The following is a 17,041-nucleotide window of genomic DNA, read 5'->3' on the forward strand; positions in this document are numbered from 1 at the left end:
TTCTGATAGGCTTGCCTTTATATGTTACTTGACCTTTTTCCCTTACTGCTTTTAGTATTCTATCTTTATTTAGTGCATTTGATGTTCTGATTATTATGTGTCGGGAGGAATTTCTTTTCTGGTCCAGTCTATTTGGAGTTCTGTAGGCTTCTTGTATGTTCATATGCATCTCATTCTTTAGATTTGGGAAGTTTTCTTCAATAATTTTGTTGAAGATGTTTGCTGGACCTTTGAGTTGAAAATCTTCATTCTCATCCACTCCTATTATCCGTACGTTTGGTCTTCTTATTGTGTCCTGGATTTCCTGGATATTTTGAGTTAGGATCTTTTTGCATTTTCCATTTTCTTTGATTGTTGTGCCGATGTTCTCTATGGAATCTTCTGCACCTGAGATTCTCTCTTCCATCTCTTGTATTCTGTTGCTGATGCTCAAATCTATGGTTCCAGATTTCTTTCCTAGGGTTTCTATCTCTAGTGTTGCCTCGCTTTGAGTTTTCTTTATTGTGTCTACTTCCCTTTTTAGGTCTAGTATGGTTTTGTTCATTTCCATCACCTGTTTGTATGTTTTTTCCTCTTTTTCTGTAAGGACTTCTACCTGTTTGATTGTGTTTTCCTGTTTTTCTTTAAGGACTTGTAACTCTTTAGCAGTGTTCTCCTGTATTTCTTTAAGTGATTTATTAAAGTCCTTCTTGATGTCCTCTACCATCATCATGAGATATGCTTTTAAATCTAGGTCTAGGTTCTCAGGTGTGTTGGGGTTCCCTGGACTGGGCGAAGTGGGTGTGCTGGGTTCTGGTGATGGTGAGTGGTCTTGGTTCCTGTTAGTAAGATTCCTCCGTTTACCTTTCGCCATCTGGTAATCTCTGGAGTTAGTAGTTATAGTTGACTCTGTTTAGAGATTGTTCTTCTGGTGATTCTGTTACTGTCTATCAGCAGACCTGGGAGACAGATTCTCTCCTCTGAGTTTCAGTGCTCAGAGCACTCTCTGCTGGCAAGCTCTCTTACAGGGAAGGTGCGCAGATATCTTGTATTTGGACCTCCTCCTGGCCGAAGAAGAAGGCCCAAAACAGGACCTTTCTCAGACACTGTGTTGCTTTGGCAGTTCCCAGGTGGTACAGACTCTCACCTAAGCAGACTAAATTCCTAAGTTTCTTGGAGTCCCGGGACCAAGATGGCGACCGCTGCTGCTGTGGCTTAGGCCGCCTCCCCAGCCGGGTGGGCACCTGTCCTCCGGTCCGGAAGGTGGCCGGCTGTCCCCGGCCCACACAGGGTGCTGCCTCAGCGCCTCTGTGCTTCTGCCTGTTCCAGAAGCTGTCAGGTTCTCTGGCGCACCCTCTCACCTGTTCAGACTAATTTCCTAAGTTCGGCGGGTCCCGGACCAAGATGGCGACCGCTGCTGCTGTGGCTTAGGCCGCCTCCCCAGCCGGGTGGGCACCTGTCCTCCGGTCCGGAAGGTGGCCGGCTGTCCCCGGCCCACGCAGGGTGCTGCCTCAGCGCCTCTGTGCTTCCGCCTGTTCCAGAAGCTGTCAGGTTCTCTGGCGCACCCTCTCACCTGTTCAGACTAATTTCCTAAGTTCGGCGGGTCCCGGACCAAGATGGCGACCGCTGCTGCTGTGGCTTAGGCCCGAACATTTTTTCAGGTGCTTCTCTGCCATTCGGTATTCCTCAGGTGAGAATTCTTTGTTCAGTTCTGAGCCCCATTTTTTAATGGGGTTATTTGATTTTCTGAAGTCCACCTTCTTGAGTTCTTTATATATGTTGGATATTAGTCCCCTATCTGATTTAGGATAGGTAAAGATCCTTTCCCAATCTGTTGGTGGTCTCTTTGTCTTATTGACGGTGTCTTTTGCCTTGCAGAAACTTTGGAGTTTCATTAGGTCCCATTTGTCAATTCTCGATCTTACAGCACAAGCCATTGCTGTTCTGTTCAGGAATTTTTCCCCTGTGCCCATATCTTCAAGGCTTTTCCCCACTTTCTCTCTATAAGTTTCAGTGTCTCTGGTTTTATGTGAAGTTCTTTGATCCATTTAGATTTGACCTTAGTACAAGGAGATAAGTATGGATCGATTCGCATTCTTCTAGATAGCTTTCATAGGAAACTTTTTATAACTTAATAATAAACTATAATTACTTCTCTAAGTGTCTTCTCTTCCTGCTACTTCCGAGTAGCAGGCTGAAAGTTAGAGCACAGCAGTTCCTGCTGAAATAGATAGAATGAAGGCTGCATTGCTTAATCCCCTGCTGTTAGGCTACAGGTGTTAATAGCCTAAGCCAGCAAGCAGTCTTTTACCCTTAAAGAGCATGAAAGTTTTTAGGACTTTTTAGAAGTTACCATCAGCATTTCAGTATAATTAGAGAGCTAGAAAGCCCAAAGACCCTCAGACTTTAAAGCCATCACCAGAGTCCTGCTCTGTGACTCCACCTCTAACCTGGCCTGGGTCGAGAGGTTCCCTGCACTCCACCAGAGACTCAGGGAAACATTTGTGCTGACTGAGAAAGATCATTTACCAATTGCTACTGATGAATGGGAGTCCATGGTGTGCTGGAAGGTGGATCTCTTGTGGGTAGAGCATGCAGGTTGGATCCTGGTCATTGGTGGGCAGGAGGCTGGGGCATAGCAAGCAGGAACCAGGAGAGCCTACTGAGTCACAGGCACCAATGTTAGGATTTATGCAGCAGAGTATCCTAGTAGATCGGAGCCAAGGCAAACAGCGACAGAATTCACACCGTGCAACACATTTCACAGAAGTGATTTATAGGGGGCGGACATTAAAGTTTGTCTCAGAGTGGGAATATCAAAGGCAGACAGACAGAGCAAGAGAACCAGAGAACAAGAGGGCAATCTGTGATGATGGGGATCTTTTTTTTTAAAGGGTACAGGTAGCTACAGTGGAAATGTGCCATACCTGGCAGCAGAGGATGATGACATGTCAGGTATCAGTTGGAGCTGAGTCCCTGAAGAGTAGGCTGTGAGAGTACTTGATTTCCAACAGTGATATCTTCAGGTAGGAGGTGACATGGCCAGAAAGGAACAGAATTCTAGAGGCACTGGGTTTTCCATGCATGTCAGTGCCATGCACCACAGTATGCATGAGTATGTTTGTAGATTCACATGCATATAGCTATTGAATACCAGCATGCAGGAGAGAGGGAGAGGGAGAGAGAGAGAGAGAGAGAGAGAGAGAGAGAGAGAGAGAGGAGAGAGAGAGAGAGAGAGGAGAGAGAGAGAAGGAGAAGAGATAGGGGAGAGAGAGAGAGAGAGAGAGAGAGAGAGAGAGAGAGAGGAGAGAGAAGAAGAGAGGGGAGAGAGGAGAGAGTGCATGCGTGTGTATGCATTCGTGTATGAGAAGATATTTTCAGTACTTTGGCCTGTACAAGATACTGGTCTTTGTTATATACCTGAAGCTCACAGAGTAGCCTTTAAACAAATGGAGAATTTTGTGTGTAGATAGTTAGAAGCTATACCCTCGCAGAGACAGTAGGCTTCTTTCCATCCCAAGTGGTAGGTGAGATACAGAAGGACACAACAAGCAAGCCTCATGACTTAGTGGGAAGACAATCCATGTGTGGTAAAGAATGAAATTTGTGTTGGTATCATCTTCCAGAGATTGACCTTATGATTTACTCTTCTCACACATTTGAGCATAGTAAAATGTTGAGATGAGGTTTCTACATGACAATTATCACAACAAATCTTTAAGCATACCTACACATAAACGCCCTCATATGGTAGTAAAGCACCTGTGAACTTTATAATAAGAATGTATTCTACCTGCCCCTAGAGACATTGCAGGTGTGGCTGCTGTGTCACATGTGCATCAGTAGGTGGTAGAGAGAAGAGAGTAGGCTTTGCCTACTCTCAGGATTCTGATCTATGAACATCTGGATGACCAGTAGCCTAACATTTCCTGAAAAAAAAAATGAGCCTGAGACCACCACCAGTCTGTCGAAGAGGGCCTGCACAGGGAACTAGCTTGAGATGACCACCACTCCAGTGCCAGGTAGGCCTGGATGTACTCCCAGGACTGGAAGCAAGCCTGAGACTAAAAGAACCCCATCCAGGACCACAGACCCCAGGCAGGAATGAACCCAAGACAGACAGACACTTGTATGGGCTGGTAGAGTAGCAAGCCTGAAACAACCACCAGACTGGTGCCATGGGGCCCATACAGGGAGCTAGCCGGAGATGACCACCAGTCTGGCAACTCCCCATCCCACCCCCAGGTCTGGGAATCAAGATGACCCCTGTCCAATGGCGTCATAATGCAAGAGCAGGGCAAAGCACTCCTGAGATCATTCCTGAGATGACACTCAGAGACCTGAGACCCCACTAAAAGAAGGTAAGTGGTGGAGAAATGGAAGAGAAAGAGAAACAAAGGATGTGAGCAAAACAAAGACAGGCAGACATTGAGTCTTAAGGGTAGTGAGAAACAGCCTGATGTGATTTGGTGGTGATGCCACCTGGGACTGTCCTGACCCTGGGATCCATATCTGGGTCCATGGCTCTGCAGCAGCAGGGGGTCTGTCACCACCAAAGGCCAGGCAGATATCCCTGGTGTGGGCTGCCACTGGGGACATGTTAATGACTTAGGGCAGTGCAGAATTTGCCCCACACCTCACATAGTCATCTTGGAAGAAACCGCCCTAGAGGCATGAGAGCTGAAAAGCTGACCCTGCCCATAGCCAGCCACAGTACATGGGAGTACTTGGCCTGCACATTGTTGGAGTTGTAGGTTAGCAGGCCCAAAGAATGTGAGCATGGGAAAGCTAGCTGGCCCTACCACTCGTCTCCCTGTGGTGGCATGGATGAGGGAGAGATACCTTCTTCAATCGCCTGTGGCAGGCAGGAGACCTGGCCCTGAGTTCATGAGAGCAGGGAAGCCTGCCCTGTCCTTCACCAGCTGCAGCACTCAGAAGACCAGGCTCTGCACCTCACCAGGGCAGCACAGTAGAGCTGGACCTAGATGTGAGGATGGTAGGTGATCAAGGCCGGGGGGCAGGCATGTGGGAGAGCCAACCCTGCCTCTTGTTTGCTGTAAAGTGGTGTTGGCAAGGGAGATATTCCCTCCCCTCCCTTTTGGCCTTGCCACCAGAGACAAGCAGGAAAATTGGTCTGGATGTGGTTGTCAGAGCAGGAGAGCTGTCGCTGACCCTCGCATGCTGCAGCACTCTGGAGAAGAGGTTCTGTACCTCACCTGGGCAGTAACATTAGAACTGACTCTGATTATCCATATTTTCCTCATTCCCCTTCAAGTCTAGCTGGATTGCAAAGTTAAGTTTATGATTATGAATAAAAACTAAATAAGAAAAAAAAAAGAACTGACTCTGATGGCAGGGGTGCAGGTGAGCCAGCCCTGAAGGTGGGAGCATAAAAGAGCTGGCTCAGCCTCTTGTCTGCCATGTGGCAGTGTCCCCACTGCCCAACACTTGCCACCTAGGGCAGGTGGGAAAACTGACTCTGGGGTCATGATAGCAGGAGACCCTACCTGGTGCAGCACTCAGGAGACCCTGTGCCTTGCTTGGACAGCATAGTAGAGCTGGCCATGGTTATGGAGTTGCAGGTGAGCCAGCTCCAAAGGTGAGAGAGCACAGGAGAGCCAGCTCTGTTTCTTATCTGCTGGACAATGGTGCAGATGAGGGAGAGACATCCCTTTTCTTCTCCCTCATCCTTCATCATCTGTGGCACAAAGAAAAGCTGGCCTAGGATTATGAATGGGAGAACTGGCCATGTCCTTCACTAACTGTAGTACTCAGGAGAGCAGGCCCTGCACCTCGCCTGGGCAACAGGTTAGAGCTGGTTCCGTTTGTAGGGGTTGCTGGTGAGCCAGTGCCAAGGGTTTGAGAGCAGGAGAGCTGACCAGTTCAGATACCTCTCAGGCCCAGATCCAGTGCTTTCAATTGGTCCACCCCAACATCTATTCCATCAATGAACTGCCAGAGTACATAAAGTGGCCGGTCCTACAGATCCAAAACTACAGGATCTTCATGGCATAGGGCAACAATAGGATATCCGAGGAGTCCCAGTGTGAGGATCCAGTATTGATAGACTAGCAGAAGTCAGAGATCTTGTACCAGATTGAGCCATTGAAGATTTTCAATCAAAGAAGTGTGGACAAAATGAAATAATGTGGGACACACTGTGACACTACAGCTTCCAGGAGATTTTTTTTTTCTTTCTGTTAAGTGGTGAGGTTACAAGGATGGAGGGTGAGTATGAGGGAAGGGAGAGATGAGTGGTGTTGGGGGTACATGGTATGAAGTTTTAAAAGAACCAATAAAGTTTGAAAAATCGTTTAAAATTGAATTCTATTGGATGGTTAACAGGGCTCAGGAACAGGGCTTAGTGGAAGGATCCGTGGTAAGCATGGGGATAGATTCTATTGGTGGAGGATGCAAAGTGCATAGGGTTTCTTTCATAAGAATGGGTCCCATTTACTGACAAAGTTCAGGATTAGTACCTAACAATGCTCAGGATGTTGAGGGGATTCAGATGGAGGCTGGCTGCTAATAGAATAGCAAAGATCACCAGATTGGTTTACCACAATCACTGGTGTCCCAAGTGATCAGGCACCATTCATTTCCTTTGGCTGAAGAAAAAGGCCCGCATGTTTGACAATCCTGGTTTCTCCAATGCTTACTCTAAGCTGTGCTTACAATAGCAGCTCCATCTTGAAGACACTGCAGGTGGTGTCGAGTATATCACCAATCATGATCCCCTGGACAAATGGCAGGCCCTGTCCTCTGGAGGGCTTCCACTGTGGTACTCTCCTACACACCACCACATCATGTTTAGTAATATATACAAAACAAATAAACAAATTTAGCTCACAAAATCCAGATAAAAGATGAAGCAATTTAAGTGTGTTGAACAGGGCTGGACAGATGGCTCAACAGCTGAACTCACTTGCTGCTGTCCCAGAAGACACAAGATCAGGTAGCATCACCCACTTTGGGTAGCTCAAGACCACTTTTAACTCAAGGCCCAGGGGAACTCAGCCCCTCTTCTGGCCTTCATGGGTACTGACACACACATGGGAAAGTGCTCACAGAGACTCAACAAGTACACACATTACAACAAACCCCCAAAAACCTCAAATGTGCTGAACACAGACTCTAAAGCATTCATTTTAATAAGTATAGCATAGTACAAAATTAAGAGAATGAATGACTAAGGAATTAGACAAACACACACATACAGGCAGGACTTGATGAATAGTAGACTCTCTAAGGAGAACCCTAGAAAACACTCATGTAAAGACCCCTCCAAAACACTGGAGCCACAAATGCTTACACAGATACACGCTGATAAAATGCTTTCATCCAAAGGTAAGGGCAGGTATCTTTCAACCAGACTGGAAGACAGCTTTGAAAATGAGTCTGGGTGTCTTTGGGGAATGCCACAGCCCCACAACTAGCACAGAGTCAACACATTAGGATCTGGCTCTGCTGTGGGAACTGTGTTAAGAGTTTTTTAACACTTCTGAGCACACAAACATGAGTGTGTTCAGCAAGTCTCGGTGGCATGTTGGGTTGATTTTCCCATTGCAATGGAACGGTCTCTGTGACCTCATGAGAAATGAAAGCATGCACAGAAAAATGGGTCCCATCTTTATTCACTTCTTCCTAAAATAAGTATGGTAACATTCACTTTGGAACAGTGACAGAGAATCAACCACAAAGTCAAATGACATTTGCTTCCAAAATGTAATTGCCACTACTGGGCAGAATGAATCTCCCTTGCTGTCATGGGCCTGGATGATCCACACTTAACTGTCCTCGCTACTCACAGAGCTGCTGGGAGTTCACTTAATGATTAACAGTGTCTCAGTCTCAATTGTAACAAAGTAAAGAGAAAGGAGCTGCACTGACTACTACCAAGATCATTTTAGCATGGCAGAAAATATACCAAAGAGAATGTGATCACCAATTTCAAAGCTAATTACTTTCCCCACAAATTGAGAAAGGGCCATTCATTCTGTCTCCTGCTTTTAGAGACACATGGTGTGATATATGGGTGTGTTCTGTTCACAAGTGTAATCTACCGGGCCTTCAAAAATGTGTCACACATATCTTCAGTGTTTTCAAGCTTGGTTTCACGGTCCTCTATAGCCTTCTGTTAAATCTTCATTTGCTGCTGGGTTATAAACTGAAATAGAGGAAATCAATGATAAAATGTCAGCAAAACTGAACATCCGACCCAGCTGCTTACAGCAGTTTCTTCCCGTGCTGCTTTGAGGGTTCTATCATTCATGATCAAGGTTGAAGACATGGCCTTCAATACCAAAAACAACATGACGACGTCTGACTGGTCACAGAGGGAGACATTCTGCTGCACCTGGGCAAAATTCCCATGAAATAACTACTCATTTTGAAATTAGCCTAAGATCCATCTAATCTGTAGACTTCCACCTTAACAAAATAAAGTAAAAATTTAAGTTCTATTGTGGCCCAGTTTTCATAAAGTATTAATCTTTTTGTCAAACACAATGGGTGCATAGATTGGCTTCCATGGGAACGCATCTTTCCAAAGGAGTTTTTTACTTAAACCTCCCTCATCAGTCAGTGACTCCCCACATTGTGACACCCCATGACTACATTACCAACCAAATAAGAATGACAGAGCAGCTCTCTTAAGCTCTTGCTTCTCTAGCCCTCTTGCTCCCTCTCTCCCCCTCCCTTCTTCTCTCTCTCCATGTGACCATGGCCAGTCTTTCCTTTCCTTCTCTTCTCTTCTCTTCTCTTCTCTTCTCTTCTCTTCTCTTCTCTTCTCTTCTCTTCTCCCTCCCCCTCCCCCCACTCCCCCCTCCCCCTCCCCCTCCTTCTTCCTTTCTACAGTAAAGCTCTAAAACCATTGATCTTCTTTGGTCATCGAGATCCGAGATCTGCTGCATTAGAGCAAAGGAGCTGGTGCTGGTCTCCCTCTAATGAGTCTAACCTCCTGCTGGGAGGTCTTCCTGTGCTCCAGCCACAGCCAACCCTCACCACCTACCAACCTAGCAGCCTGAGCTAGCCAGACTGGTCACCAAGAAAATATCAAGCAAAGAAAATAAGAGAAATGTGAAGATTAGAGGAGAGAATGAATTTGCTCCTGGGCGGATCAGCACCCACCTTACAGAAGTTCAAAAAGTATCTTACAGTGCAACCTGAAGGACTCACTAGGTCTTTCAGCACCAGGAGAGATGCAAGTGTGAGTCCTCCCCAGTCTCACTGTATCTTAATCAGCATCTTACCATGTCACTCCTGGGCTGCTCTTCTGTAGGCTTGTTTTTCCCCAGGAATTTTAGTCTGTCCTCAGAGACACTGTTTCAGAAGCCAAAGCAAAAGGAGAGATAACTAACTCTGGTTTGATTTCTGGTGGAGACACACTTTCTGATGCTTGAGGCTGTCTATTTAAAAACAGTGAATTAGATTTAAGGCATATTCCTTGCCTAGGTTTCTACTGGTATTAAGCATTTTGCAAGAATTGTACTGCTCCCTAAGAATCTATGTTATTTCTTCTCATATTTCCTGCAAAAGATGAGTTCAATATTTCATCTATTCTCATTTAATGTTAATTCTTTTATGCTCAGCTATTAGAAGAACCTTTATGCATGTGTTGTGTGTGTGTGTGTGCATGTACATATGTGTTCATGTGTGTACATGTGTGTGTATGTGTGTGGTTTATTTTTTCTTCACTAAAGAAGTGAAGTGTTTGTAAAACCCTCTCCAGATCTTTAACCACTTAGAAAGCAATCTTTCCTCTTTCTATTATGTGAGTCTGGTTTGACCTTTTAGTTGAGAAATAATCAAAATTTACTTTTGTGTGTGGTTTTTTTTAAAATTCATGCTCTGTGTTGTCTAATTTTAAAGATAAAAAGATAGGCGGGATATGAGTTATGTCTGTATTTAAACATTTAAGGTGACTTTTCTATTCAACCATGAAACATTTTAGCTTCTAAGATGATCCTTAATGCTGTCTAGGTCCCTGTCTGCATGTACACCATGGTCACAAATCACTGCCTCCTAAGTCCTTTGCACTGACATTGTGGAGATCCACCCAGCTCATGAGGTTTCAAACAGAAATAAGGACTTTAGTAGCAACTGGGTTAGAGATTGTGCCTATGATATTTTGGGTACAGAAAAAATGTGTCTGCCTTCTGCCCTTGTCCGAAGAACTTGTCTAAACTAAATTTAAAAGCATTTAAAGACAACATAACATTGAGTATGTGGTACGGTTATTATTGATAACTCTTACATAAGAGTACAGTGAAAAAGATCAAGTGGGACAGAAAGAAATACAAAATGTCCAGTTGGAAAGAAAAAGAACACCGGGAAGCTCAACTGGGAAGCCAAAGCTTATGCTAAAAGAGAGGCTTCTATTGTTAAGATTAGTCCCATTAAGTAGGGGTTTCTTTCTCTTCTTTGGAGCAACAAGAGCTGTGCCCCAAGTGCAAGGCTCTGCCCAACTAAGCTTCCAAAGTGTGTGTGTGTGTGTGTGTGTGTGTGTGTGTGTGTGAGAGAGAGAGAGAGAGAGAGAGAGAGAGAGAGAGAGAGAGAGAGAGAGAGAATATAAAGCATTTAATTTCTTCCAGAAAACAGCAGCATCTGGTACAAAAGTGATTTAAAGGTGCCAAGGTCCATCCCAAGCCGCCAGTTGGCTATGTTGTTCACATGGTGCTGGCTTTGGAAGCATGCAAGAAGAAAGAGTGAGGTGGTCATGGATTCTTCTTCTGGGGTTTCAGAGAGACATTGGAACCAGGTAAATTATGGCAGTGCTACAGTTACTGTGAGAAGAGGGGCCTGGGAAGCCACTGTGTGAATTTATAAAAGGAAAACCTGAATTTCAAGGGAGATTCCAAGCTACTGAAGATACCTGAGACATCTGCAAAGGAATGCTGCATATGGAGTTGAGCCAGCCAATGTGTGTTATAGGCAGCAAAGCCAAAGGGTCTAAGCTATCTGAACCCTTAGTAACTGAAGTCTCAAACATCTGACATGAATGTGCAGAATATTGTGTTTGCTTTGCTGGATTTTGGTCTTGATTGAGTCATTATTTTCTTAAAATTTCCCATTTCTTCTATTTTGGAAAGGGAACATATATTTTGTGCCACTGTATGTTGGAAGATTGCAATTTGCTTTTTCATTTGACAGGGCATTGCAGTTAAGAGACTTTGAATTTTTTGCATAGTGTTGAGTCTGTGGGGATTTTTTAGGTTATAGCAAATGCATTATAATGTTGTCATGAGCCAATGGAGGTCAGAGAGCAGAATAAGATGGTTTGAACACGAAATGGTCCCCCATAGGCACAGTTATTTGAACACTGGTTCCTTATTCAGTGCTGCTGTTTGGGGACCCTTTAAAAGATACAGCCTTGCTGGAAAAAGAACCCTCTTCCAGTTCAGTTTATCTGCTTTGTATTTGTGGTTAAAGTTGTGCTCTCTCATATACCTACCGTGGCAGACCAACCTCAAGTTCCTGATTCTGTCTCTACTCCCTAAGTGCTAGGAATACAGGAGGGGGCATCCTGCTTGACTAAAGAATGCCACTGACAAACAATTTTCTGGACATGTCAAACCCAAGCAGTTCCTCTGCAACCAGAAAGAGCAATGCTGTCAGACTTCCTTGCTTGTATGAGCTGACTCTACACTCTGGCTAAGAATTGATGATGGCTCTCTAGTAATGCTGTAGGGGTTCGCCTATACAAGTGAATAAAACCTGCCTCGGTTGGAGGGGCATGTGGTACACTGGGGTTGTTACCATGGACGACAGGAAACAAGCTAGTGTGGCATGCACGATGTGCACAAGCTTTTCTTCCCAGTGCTGCCTTCAGAGTTCCCTGACAGGTTCCTAAATGTCTACAGACTAAAGGCTATTTTCCCAGCTCTCCTTTGGCAGGGGTTCCTGGAGGAGAGCAACTTTGGAAAGGCATAAGAAATGACTTGCTTCAGAACTTGAAAGATAGCTGTTGAAATCTGACATACCACTCCTGCAGTAAGTTAAAGAGCAGAGATATATCTGCTCACCCATCATCTCTAGTGACAGTCTCCAGCCATGCAGGAAGCAGGAAGCAGCCTGGGCTACAGCTCCAACATTTCCCCTGCTCACATCAGCATGTTAAAAGTTAAAGTAAAGTTAACCCCAAAAGGCCAAAGGACAACTTAGTCTTCAGAAATATCCTCTGAGCCACAGAACTGTTCCAGAGTTCTCTTGTCTCTCAGCGACCACATTCTCACTGTGCGTAAGTCAGAGGGTTGGAAAGAAAGTTCTGGGGCGGGGAGGCGGCCTCAGCCTCAGCAGCAGCGGTTGCCATCTGGGTTCCGGGACTCCGTGGGACCTAGGAAATTAGTCTGAACAGGTTAGAGGGTGCGCCAGAGAACCGGACAGCTTCTGGGACGGGCAGAAGCACAGAGCCGCTGAGGCAGCAGCCTGGGCGGGCCGCAGACAACCGGCCACCATCCGGACCAGAGGACAGGTGTCCGCCTGGCTTGGGAGGAGGCCTCAGCCTCAGCAGCAGCGGTCGCCATCTTGGTTCCGGGACTCAGCAGAACTTAGGAAATTAGTCTGAACAGGTTAGAGGGTGCGCCAGAGAACCGGACAGCTTCTGGGACGGGCAGAAGCACAGAGCCGCTGAGGCAGCACCCTTGGCGGGCCGCAGACAGCCGGCCACCGTCCGGACCAGAGGACAGGTGTCTGCCTGGCTCGGGAGGCGGCCTCAGCCTCAGGAGCAGCGGTCACCATCTTGGTTCCAGGACTCCCTGGAACTTAGGATTTTAGTCTGCACAGGTGAGAGTCTGCACCACAGAAGCTGACAGCTTCTGGGAACTGCCAAAGCAACACAGCTTCTGAGAGAGGCCCTGTTTTGGGCCTTCTTCTTCGACCAGGAGGAGGTCCAAAAACAAGATATCTGCGCACCTTCCCAGTAAGAGAGCTTGCCAGCAGAGAGTGCTCTGAGCACTGAAACTCAGAGGAGAGAATCTGTCTCCCAGGTCTGCTGAGAGACGGTAACAGAATCACCAGAAGAACAATCTCTAAACAGAGTCAACTATAACTACTAACTCCAGAGATTACCAGATGGCGAAAGGTAAACGTAGGAATCCTACTAACAGGAACCAAGACCACTCACCATCATCAGAACCCAGCACTCCCACTTCGCCCAGTCCAGGGCACCCAAACACACCCGAAAACCTAGACCTAGATTTAAAAGCATATCTCATGATGATGGTAGAGGACATCAAGAAGGACTTTAATAAATCACTTAAAGAAATACAGGAGAACACTGCTAAAGAGTTACAAGTCCTTAAAGAAAAACAGGAAAACACAATCAAACAGGTAGAAGTCCTTACAGAAAAAGAGGAAAAAACATACAAACAGGTGATGGAAATGAACAAAACCATACTAGACCTAAAAAGGGAAGTAGAAACAATAAAGAAAACTCAAAGTGAGGCAACACTGGAGATAGAAACCCTAGGAAAGAAATCTGGAACCATAGATTTGAGCATCAGCAACAGAATACAAGAGATGGAAGAGAGAATCTCAGGTGCAGAAGATTCCATAGAGAACATCGGCACAACAATCAAAGAAAATGGAAAATGCAAAAAGATCCTAACTCAAAATATCCAGGAAATCCAGGACACAATGAGAAGACCAAACCTACGGATAATAGGAGTGGATGAGAATGAAGATTTTCAACTCAAAGGACCAGCAAACATCTTCAACAAAATTATTGAAGAAAACTTCCCAAATATAAAGAAAGAGATACCTATGAACATACAAGAAGCCTACAGAACTCCAAATAGACTGGACCAGAAAAGAAATTCCTCCCGACACATAATAATCAGAACAACAAATGCACTAAATAAAGATAGAATACTAAAAGCGGTAAGGGAAAAAGGTCAAGTAACATACAAAGGCAAGCCTATCAGAATTACACCAGATTTTTCACCAGAGACTATGAAAGCCAGAAGAGCCTGGACAGATGTTATACAGACACTAAGAGAACACAAATTCCAGCCCAGGCTACTATACCCAGCCAAACTCTCAATTACCATAGATGGAGAAACCAAAGTATTCCACGACAAAACCAAATTCACACAGTATCTCTCCACGAATCCAGCCCTTCAAAGGTTAATAACAGAAAAAAACCAATACAAGAACGGGAACAATGCCCTAGAAAAAACAAGAAGGTAATCCCTCAACAAACCTAAAAGAAGACAGCCACAAGAACAGAATGCCAACTTTAACAACAAAAATAACAGGAAGCAACAATTACTTTTCCTTAATATCTCTTAACATCAATGGTCTCACCTCCCCAATAAAAAGACATAGACTAACAAACTGGCTACACAAACAAGACCCAACATTTTGCTGTTTACAGGAGACACATCTCAGAGAAAAAGATAGACACTACCTCAGAATAAAAGGCTGGAAAACAATTTTCCAAGCAAATGGTATGAAGAAACAAGCTGGAGTAGCCATCCTAATATCTGATAAGATTGACTTCCAACCCAAAGTCATCAAAAAAGACAAGGAGGGGCACTTTGTTCTCATCAAAGGTAAAATCCTCCAAGAGGAACTCTCAATTCTGAATATCTATGCTCCAAATACAAGGGCAGCCACATTCATTAAAGAAACTTTAGTAAAGCTCAAAGCACACATTGCACGTCACACAATAATAGTGGGAGACTTCAACACACCACTTTCACCAATGGACAGATCATGGAAACAGAAACTAAACAGGGACACACTGAAACTAACAGAAGTGATGAAACAAATGGATCTGACAGATATCTACAAGGCATTTTATCCTAAAACAAAAGGATATACCTTCTTCTCAGCACCTCATGGTACCTTCTCCAAAATTGACCACATAATAGGTCACAAAACAGGCCTCAACAGATTCAAAAATATTGAAATTGTCCCATGTATCCTATCAGATCACCATGCACGTAGGAAGTAGAGACAGAATCAGGATCTTGAAGTTGGCCTCAGTTACTAGCAAGTTTGAGACCAGCTTAGACTACAAGAGACCCTATCTTAAAAAAAAAAAAAGACAACCGATGCAGATGCATAGTTATTCGTGCTGTCCTGTAGGTGGTGTGTCTGGGATGAACCAACTCTTCTTCCTCTGTATATTTGACTTAAATGATGCCTTTTCCCTTCTACACAGGTGATGATGGTACAGGACTTCTTATGGAAAAGAAGAAGCAGTTTGAAGAGGATGTAAATGCCTCTTTCAGAAGTCTGAATGAAAACCTCCAGAGCATTTTGAGAGAGAGAGAAGAGAGAGAGAGAGAGAAAGAGAGAGAGAGAGAAGAGAGAGAGAAGAGAGAGAAGAGAGAGAGGAGAAAGAAAGAGAGAGAGAGAAAGAGAGAGGAGAGAGAGAGAGAAGAGAGAGGAGAGAGACAGAGGGGAGAGAGAGAGAGAGAGAGAGAGAGAGAGAGAGAGAGAGAGAGAGAGAGAGAGAGAGAAGAGATTCCTGGAGAGTTTGTTTCCCATGGGGTTGTCATGGATGCAGACTCCTCAGACACGTCCAGATACCACAATGAAATACTTGATGGCCCTTTGGTGCTCGTTAGTCCTTTCAATGTATAAAAGAAAAACAGGCAGAAGACTGTTTAATCTTTCACTCCTGTCTCAGGCATAATGAAGAAACAAAATGTTCTGTTCTGGTGGTTTTATGTCAACTTTCAAATTAAGAAATGTAGCTCAGTCTGCAAATAACAAAGGGTTTTAGTAATTCCCATCGCCAAGGTACAGTGTCAGAGCAGCATGTAAAGTCCTTGGCCTGAAAGCCCCAGGACTTGAGTTTAATCCCCAGCACCCATTTGGAAAGCTGGACAGGGTGGCTCTCACTTTGATCTCAGCTTTGAGAAGGCAGAGACAGCTGGGTCCCTGGAGCTCCCTGGTCAACTAGCCTTGTGTTCTCATGGAATCTTAGGGCCATGAGAGATGTTATAGGAGAAAACAATGTAGACAGTTCTTGAGGAATGTTACCTGAACTTGACCTCTGGCCACTACACAACTCTTCACAAGCATGTATTCCCAATGACACATAAGGACAAACCTGGACACATCAGAGCACACATGCATGCGCATGCAAACACACACACAAACACACACATAGAAAACAGAAACACAGACACACACACACACACACAACAAAACACAAAGCCACATAGAAACCTTCTAGTATAAGCTGGTGTATCTGTAAGAAATTCTAGGATTCACGAATGAGACAGGGTCTCTAGGAGATCTTTTCCTGGATGGCAGGTGTTACTTAGGTACCTGCATGGAATTTTTTGTGGGTCTGGTAGCAGAAGCAATTCTGCCTCTGTGCAGTATTTCAGGAATAGGGTTGGACATGATTCAAGGGGGTTCTTTGTAAGGCCTGGACTGATTTGGGTCACACCTCTGGGAACGCTTCGTGGCAGGGCTGTGAATTCTGCTCACACTACTAGTCAAACTTTCTTAAGGATTGAGGGCTCATGCTTGCAGCCTGTGTATGGATTTCACTTCATGCTACTACTCATGACATTTCTACTTCCATTAATACCATGTAATTCCAACACAAATACAGTTCCCACAACCCAATCAAGATGCACTCTGCAGTGTAGGTAACAACATTTAGTACTGTGATGACAGCTGTTGGTCCCTGGGGTGTGTGCTTCAGTATCTTTTTCCTCTGTGCCTCTAAGCCACCACCTAACCAAAAGAGCTATTTTTCAATTAGCTTCCTTGAGATGGAGAGATGGCCCAGGGATCAACAACAACAAACAAACAAACACACACACACACACACACTCACAAACATGGATTTGGCTTAGGGTCATGAGGTCATGAGGCACAGGCTACAGTCCTGGGGAATGCATACTGGTCTGCTTTACTGACATTCTTCTCTGCACCTAGATTTGATAGTATTGCTGTCACTGTGACAACGCAGCTAAACAGCCCACCCCCGTTTATAGCAAATACAGGCATACATAATTTCATGGAAAAATGAAAAGCCACAGTTAAAGACCAGTACGCAGATAGTGAGTGACTTCAATACCAGTCACCACCAATA

At 44.8% G+C, this 17,041-nt stretch overlaps 1 non-coding gene across 1 annotated transcript; it reads left to right on the plus strand.

The window, feature by feature from the left end:
- The first annotated feature begins 3,771 nt into the window (after positions 1 to 3,771).
- Positions 3,772 to 3,906, plus strand: Gm26417. Its single transcript, XR_003953199.1, has one exon. It is a non-coding gene; the product is annotated as a small nucleolar RNA SNORA17 (small nucleolar RNA).
- The last annotated feature ends 13,135 nt before the right edge of the window (positions 3,907 to 17,041 follow it).

Source organism: Mus musculus, chromosome X (genome assembly GCF_000001635.26).
Source record: "Mus musculus strain C57BL/6J chromosome X, GRCm38.p6 C57BL/6J".
Classification (NCBI taxonomy): domain Eukaryota; kingdom Metazoa; phylum Chordata; class Mammalia; order Rodentia; family Muridae; genus Mus; species Mus musculus.